Source organism: Anolis sagrei, chromosome 12 (assembly GCF_037176765.1).
Source record: "Anolis sagrei isolate rAnoSag1 chromosome 12, rAnoSag1.mat, whole genome shotgun sequence".
Lineage (NCBI taxonomy): Eukaryota > Metazoa > Chordata > Lepidosauria > Squamata > Dactyloidae > Anolis > Anolis sagrei.
In genome coordinates this window covers 1-6,546 of record NC_090032.1, presented here as the reverse complement: position 1 = coordinate 6,546, position 6,546 = coordinate 1, and the positions used below count along the sequence as shown (strand labels likewise).

Genomic DNA, 6,546 nt, shown 5'->3' with positions numbered 1-6,546 from the left:
GACGATGGGAATTGCAGTACCTTCATCCATCTACACAGGCCACTGAGACCCCCACGAATGAGGGACCTGGACCAAACTTGGCAAAGAGACCCCCCCATGACCCACTTTACATCCTGATGTGGTTTGGGGGAAGATGGACTACGGATGATGGGATTTGCAGTACCTTCATCCATCTACACAGGCTACCGTGACCCCCACGAATGATGGACTTGGACCAAACTTGGTACAGAGAATCCCCATGACCCACTTTACGTCCTGCTGCAGTTTGGGGGATGATGGGCCATGGATGATGGGATTTGCAGGACTCTGGGTTGTTGTTGTTGTTTTGTTTTTTTATCCCCGAATATCTTGTTTATTTTTTGTTTTCACTTTAATATACATTTATACAAGCCGTCATAAAAATGCCTGCAACTGGGTTCTCTTTTTGCAGGTTTGTTCCTGTGACCCTAACTCCGCGTGTCCGCATGCAAAGTTACAAAGGAGAGGAAGTAGAAACGCCGTATTAGGAAAAGGGCCGCAGGAAATACAAACGCCGCGGAAATTAAAAACGGGGAAACGGGAAGAATTCCTGGGACAAAGAGATAAATAAGGTGAAAGGAAAGGACAGAAAGAAGAAGGCGGGGAAGAAAGGAGAGGCACCAACACACACACACACAAATACACACACACACACACACATATATACATACAGTCTGAAAACAGTCGGTGCTTGAACATGTTTGGAAAAATAAAAAATACATATCGGGTTTTTTTCCAAGTCGAAATTCCTGGAAACGAGAAAAACGACGGTTTTTCGAGCGCGTCTGAGTTTGTAGATCGAAACTGTATTAACGTCTTTATCCAAAATGGAACCAAACATTAAATAATAATAATTATATTTCTTAAAAAACAGGTAATACAGGGCAACACTGTACAATTTGTCACATGCGGCCGCAGGAAGTCTGTTCAAAATTGCCGGGGAAGAGGTGGATTCGGGCGCCCGGAAAGCGAAAGACGATCCCACGGAGATACAAAACCGGGAGAAGCCCCGGGTCCGGATGGATGGAGACGTCGACATCGAGGTTGTGTCGTTCTTCCTCCTTCCTGTGCGGCGAAGGGAAGCGCTTCCTCTCTCGTTGTTGTGCCTTTTCGTGTGCACGTCGATCTCCCTCTCCCCAAAACACAAACACGTCGTTCCTTTAGTACGTAATTAGTGCAATATAAAAGTGGTTCGGAGCGGCGGGGAAAAACGACTAAAATATCGTCCGAATCGAGATCAAATCAAAACTCCCGTCGTTGTGTCGTTTCGCCCCGTCTTTTTCTTTGTTTGTCTGTTCAATTATTACTCTTATTATTATTATTATTATTTTCCAAAGGTGCAGGTTTTTCTCTCCCTCTTTTTCGTCGGGGTTATTTACAAAGATTCCCAAATGGAACCAAAAGTTCGGGATTAGTTCCACAAAAAGGGGAAGAGGGGGGAATATATATATATTTGTATCTATACAGGAATCCTCTCCCACAATTCTTTTGTTTGCACGACAACAAAGTCAGTCCCTCGCTCGGTGGCTTCTGCGAAGGACGAGGTGTAAGGCGAGCTTCCTCCTCCGCCGTCGTTCCAAGCGTTCGGGATTCCGTTAACGGTCTAAAAGGAACGGAACCGGCTGCCCGTGTGGGATCTTCTCTTTGGTGGTGGGCCGACTGCGGAGACGGCGGGTCCCGCTACGCTTCGTAAACGGCCACGGCCCCGTAGCAAAGGGCCGAGAGCCTCCGCTCGATGCTGGCTTTATCTGGAAGGGAAGGAGAAGGCGGTTGGGTCAAAAGAGGGTTCGGAAGGTCGGGAGGGAAAGGGAACACGCCCGCATTTTAACCCTCCGAAAGTTTACATAATTATTATTATTATGTATTAATTATTAATTAATTATTATAAATAATTACAATAATAACAGTAAATTAATTATTATAATATTATTAATTATAATTATTATTATGTAATAAATATAAATAATTAATGTATTATTATAACATAATTACTATAATAATAATAAGTAAATAATAATAACTAATTATATTTATAATAAGTAATTATAATTACTTGCATTGGGTTGTTATTGCTGTGTCAATATTGTGTATTATGTTTTTGGGGTTTTAAATTGTACGTTGTTGATTGTTGTACCTTTGTTGTAAACCGCGTTGAGTCGCCGTTAGGCTGAGAAACTGCGGTATACAAGTAAAGTAAATAAATAAATAAAATAAATAAATTATAGTAATTAATTATTATGTGATAAATATAAATAATGTATTATAATATAATTACTATAATAATTATAATAATAAGTAAATAATAAGTAAGTAATAAAAAGTTATTATTATGTAATAAATATAAATAATTAATGTATTATAACAATATACTTACTATAATAATAATAATTATAATAAGTAAATATTAAAAATTAATTATAATTATAATTAATTATTATGTAATAAATATAAATAATGTATTATAATACTATAATTACTATAATAATAATTAAATAATAATAATTATAATAAGTAAATAATAAAAACTAATAATTATAAATTATTATGTAATAAATATAAATAATGTATTATAATAATATAATTACTATAATAATTATAAGTAAATAATAATATCTAATTATAATAATAAGTAAATAATAAAAAGTAATTATAATTATAATTATTATGTAATAAATATAAATAATTAATGTATTATAATAATATAATTACTATAACAATTATAATAAGTAAATAATAATAATTATAATGAGTAATTACAATAATAATAAGTAAATAATAAAAAGTAATTATTATTGTATTGTCGAAGGCTTTCATGGCTGGAATCCCTCAGTTCTTGTGGGTTTTTTCGGGCTATCTGGCCATGTTCTAGAGGCATTCTCTCCTGACGTTTCACCTGCATCTATGGCAAGCATCCTCAGAGGGAGTGAGGTCTGTTGGAAGTAGGAAAAATGGGTTTATATATCTGTGGAATGACTAGGGTGGGACAAAGGACTCTTGTCTGCTGGAGCTAGGTGGGAATGTTTCAACTGACCACCTTGATTAGCATACGATGGCCTGACAGTGCCTGGAGCAATCCTCCTTTCTGTTGAAATTGTCCGCATGCACAGCACAACAACAGAGAGGAAACAAACAAGGACGACTAATCACCTCTCAACAAAAGTTTGCTCCAGGCTCTGCCAGGCCATCAAATGCTAATCAAGGTGATCAGTTGAAACATTCCCACCTAGCCCCAGCAGACAAGAGTCCTTTGTCACACCCTGGTCATTATTCCACAGATATGCAAACCCAATTTTCCCATTTCCAACAGACCTCACTTCCTCTGAGGATGCTTGCCATAGATGCAGGCGAAACGTCAGGAGAGAATGCCTCTAGAACATGGCCCTATAGCCCGAAAAAACCCACAAGAACTGAGGGATTATAATAATTATTAATTATAATTATTATAATTATTATTATGTAATAAATATAAATAATTAATGTATTATTATAACATAATTACTATAATAATAGTAAGTAAATAATAATAACTAATTATATTTATAATAAGTAAATAATAAAAAATTAATTATAATTATAGTAATTAATTATTATGTGATAAATATAATGTATTATAATATAATTACTATAATAATTATAATAATAAGTAAATAATAATAATAAGTAAATAATAAGTAAGTAATAAAAAGTTATTATTATGTAACAAATATAAATAATTAATGTATTACAACAATATAATTACTATAATAATAATTAAATAATAATTATAATAATAATAAGTAACTAATAAAAAGTAATTATAATTATTATGTAATAAATATAAATAATGTATTATAATAATATAATTACTAAAAGTAAATAATAAAAAGTAATTATAATTAATTATAATTAATTATTATGTAATAAATATAAATAATTAATGTATTATAATAATATAATTACTACAATAATTATAAGTAAATAATAATTATAATAAATAATAATAAAAATAATAAATAATAAAAAGTAATTATTGTATTGTCGAAGGCTTTCATGGCTGGAATCACTAGGTTCTTGTGGGTTTTTTCGGGTTATATATGGCCATGTTCTAGAGGCATTCTCTCCTGGCATTTCACCTGCATCTATGGCAAGCATCCTCAGAGGGAGTGAGGTCTGTTGGAATTAGGACAATGGGTTTATATATCTGTGGAATGACCAGGGTGGGACAAAGGACTCTTGTCTGCTGGAGCTAGGTGGGAATGTTTCAACTGACCACCTTCATTAGCATTGAAAGGCTTGGCTGAGCCTGGGGCAATCTTTTGTTGAGAGGTGATTAGATGTCCCAGATTGTTTCCTCTCTGTTGTGCTGTTGTAATTTTTGAGTGTTTTTTTTTAAATACTGATAGCCAAATTTTGTTCATTTTCATAGTTTCCTCCTTTCTATTGAAATTGTCCACATGCTTATGGATTTCAATGGCTTCTCTGTGTCGCCTGACATGATGGTTGTGTGAGTGGTCCGGCGGTTAGGAATTGTGGGAGTTGCAGTCCAAAACAACCTCTGAGGATGCTTGCCATAGATGCAGGCAAAACGTCAGGAGAGAATGCTTCTATTTATAGCCTGAAAAGCCTACAACCACCCAGTGTTTCCAGCCATGACAATAATGATGATGATGATAATAATATAATGATAATAATCCAGCCTCCCCATCCTTGCCGGCCTAAGTGCCCCCCCCCGACCCCCCCCCCCCCCGGGACTTGCATTTGTGGATGTTCTCGATGTCGGCCGGGTCCTGGAGGATCTTGGCCAGGCCTTCCAGCAGGAGCGCTGCCTTGTGGTACCGGAACGCTATGTCCTCCGTCTGCTGGAACATCTCGTCCAGCGCCGCAGACTGGACCTGCCGGGGAGGGCAACAAAGGGGGGGGGGACACACGCTAGGCTTGGGGAGTGCCAGCGGGGGGGTCGGACCCCTCTTGCGGGCCCCGTGCAAACATCCAGAACGGTGAAAGAACAGGCAGGATTCAAACAGGAAGCCCTGGGCGCGTTTACAAATGCATGAAGTCAATTTTGGCCCCTGTTTGGACTTCCGCCGGCTCCCCTTGACTTCCTCCCTTCCTTTCTCCACTTCCTTCCTTCTTTCTTGGGGGGAGAGAGCGAGAGATGATGGCCCGCGGCCCCTGTTTGGATTCCCTCTGTCCCTCTCTTGCTTCTTTCCTCCCTCCCTCCCTCCCTTGACTTCCTTCTTCCCTTCCTTCCTTCCTGGCTACAGAGAGAGAGAGAGAGAGAGAGAGAGAGAGAGATGGCGGCCTCTTGCATCCCTTCACCTGGGGGCCAATTGCAGCCCCTGTTCAAATTTCCGTGCACCCTCTCTCTCCAGACCTCCTTGACTTCCTCCCTTCCTCTCGTGACTTCCTTCCTTCTTTCTTGGGGGGCCAATTGTGGCCCCTGTTTGGATTCCCCCCATCCCTCTCTCTCCGGCCCTCCCTCCATTCCTTTTCCCCTCTCTCTCTTCCTTCCTTCTTGGGGAGGGAGAGGTGGCGCGTCCCTTCCCTTGGGGGCCCCAATTGCGTCCGTCCCTTCCCCCGTGGCCCAATTGTGGCCCCTGTTTGGATTCCCACCAACCCTCTCTCTCCAGGCCTCCTTCTCTTCCTTCTTTCCTCCCTCCCTTCCTTGACTTCATCCCTCCCTCCCTCCCTCCCTCCCTCCCTCCCTCCCTCCCTCCCTCCCTCCCTCCCTCCCTCCCTTCCTTCCTTCCTTCCTTCCTTCTTGGGTACAGAGAGAGAGAGATGGCGGCCTCTTGTGTCCCTTCCCTTGAGGGCCAATTGTGGCCCCTGTTTGGATTCCCTCCGGTCCTCTCTCTCTGCAGGCCTCCTTCCCCTCGTCCCTTGACTTCCTTCCTTCCTTCTTGGGTACAGAGAGAGAGAGAGAGAGAGATGCCGGCCTCTTGTGTCCCTTCACCTGGGGGCCAATTGCGGTCCATTTGGATTCCCTCTGGCCTTCTCTCTCCAGGCCTCCCTCCCTTCCTTGACTTCCTTCTTCCCTTCCTTCCTCCCTTGACCTCCTTCCTTCCTTCCTCCCTTCCTCCTTGGGTACAGAGAGAAAGATGTTGGCCTCTTGCGTCCCTTCCGCTGAGGGCCAATTGTGGCCCCTGTTTGGACACCCACCGGCCTTCATCGAATCCTAGAGTGGGAAGAGACCGCCTGGGCCATCCTCCAGCCCAACCCCATTCCGCCAAGAAGCAGGACAATCACATTCAGAGCACCCCTGACAGATGGCCATCCAGCCTCTGCTTCAATGCCTCCACTGCACTCTGGGGCAGAGAGTTCAACTGCTGAACAGCTCTCACAGTCAGGAAGTTCTTCCTCATGTTCAGGTGGAATCTCCTCTCTTGTAGTTTGAAGCCATTGTTCCATTGAGTCCTAGTCTCCAGGGAAGCAGAAAGGAAGCTCCCTCCCTCCTCCTCTCTTCTCTTCTTCAGGCTAAACATGCCCAGCTCCTTAAGCCGCTCCTCATAGGGCTTGTTCTCCAGACCCTGGATCATATTAGTCGCCCTA

General features: G+C 41.1%; 1 long non-coding RNA gene across 1 annotated transcript; it reads right to left on the bottom strand.

Annotated features, from left to right (window-relative positions):
* Positions 1-804: 804 nt before the first annotated feature.
* On the bottom strand, positions 805-5,664 carry LOC137097698 (uncharacterized). Its single transcript, XR_010910367.1, has 2 exons — positions 4,754-5,664; positions 805-1,766 (listed from the first exon to the last, which is right to left on the bottom strand). It is a non-coding gene; the product is annotated as an uncharacterized lncRNA (long non-coding RNA).
* Between the last annotated feature and the right edge of the window lie 882 nt (positions 5,665-6,546).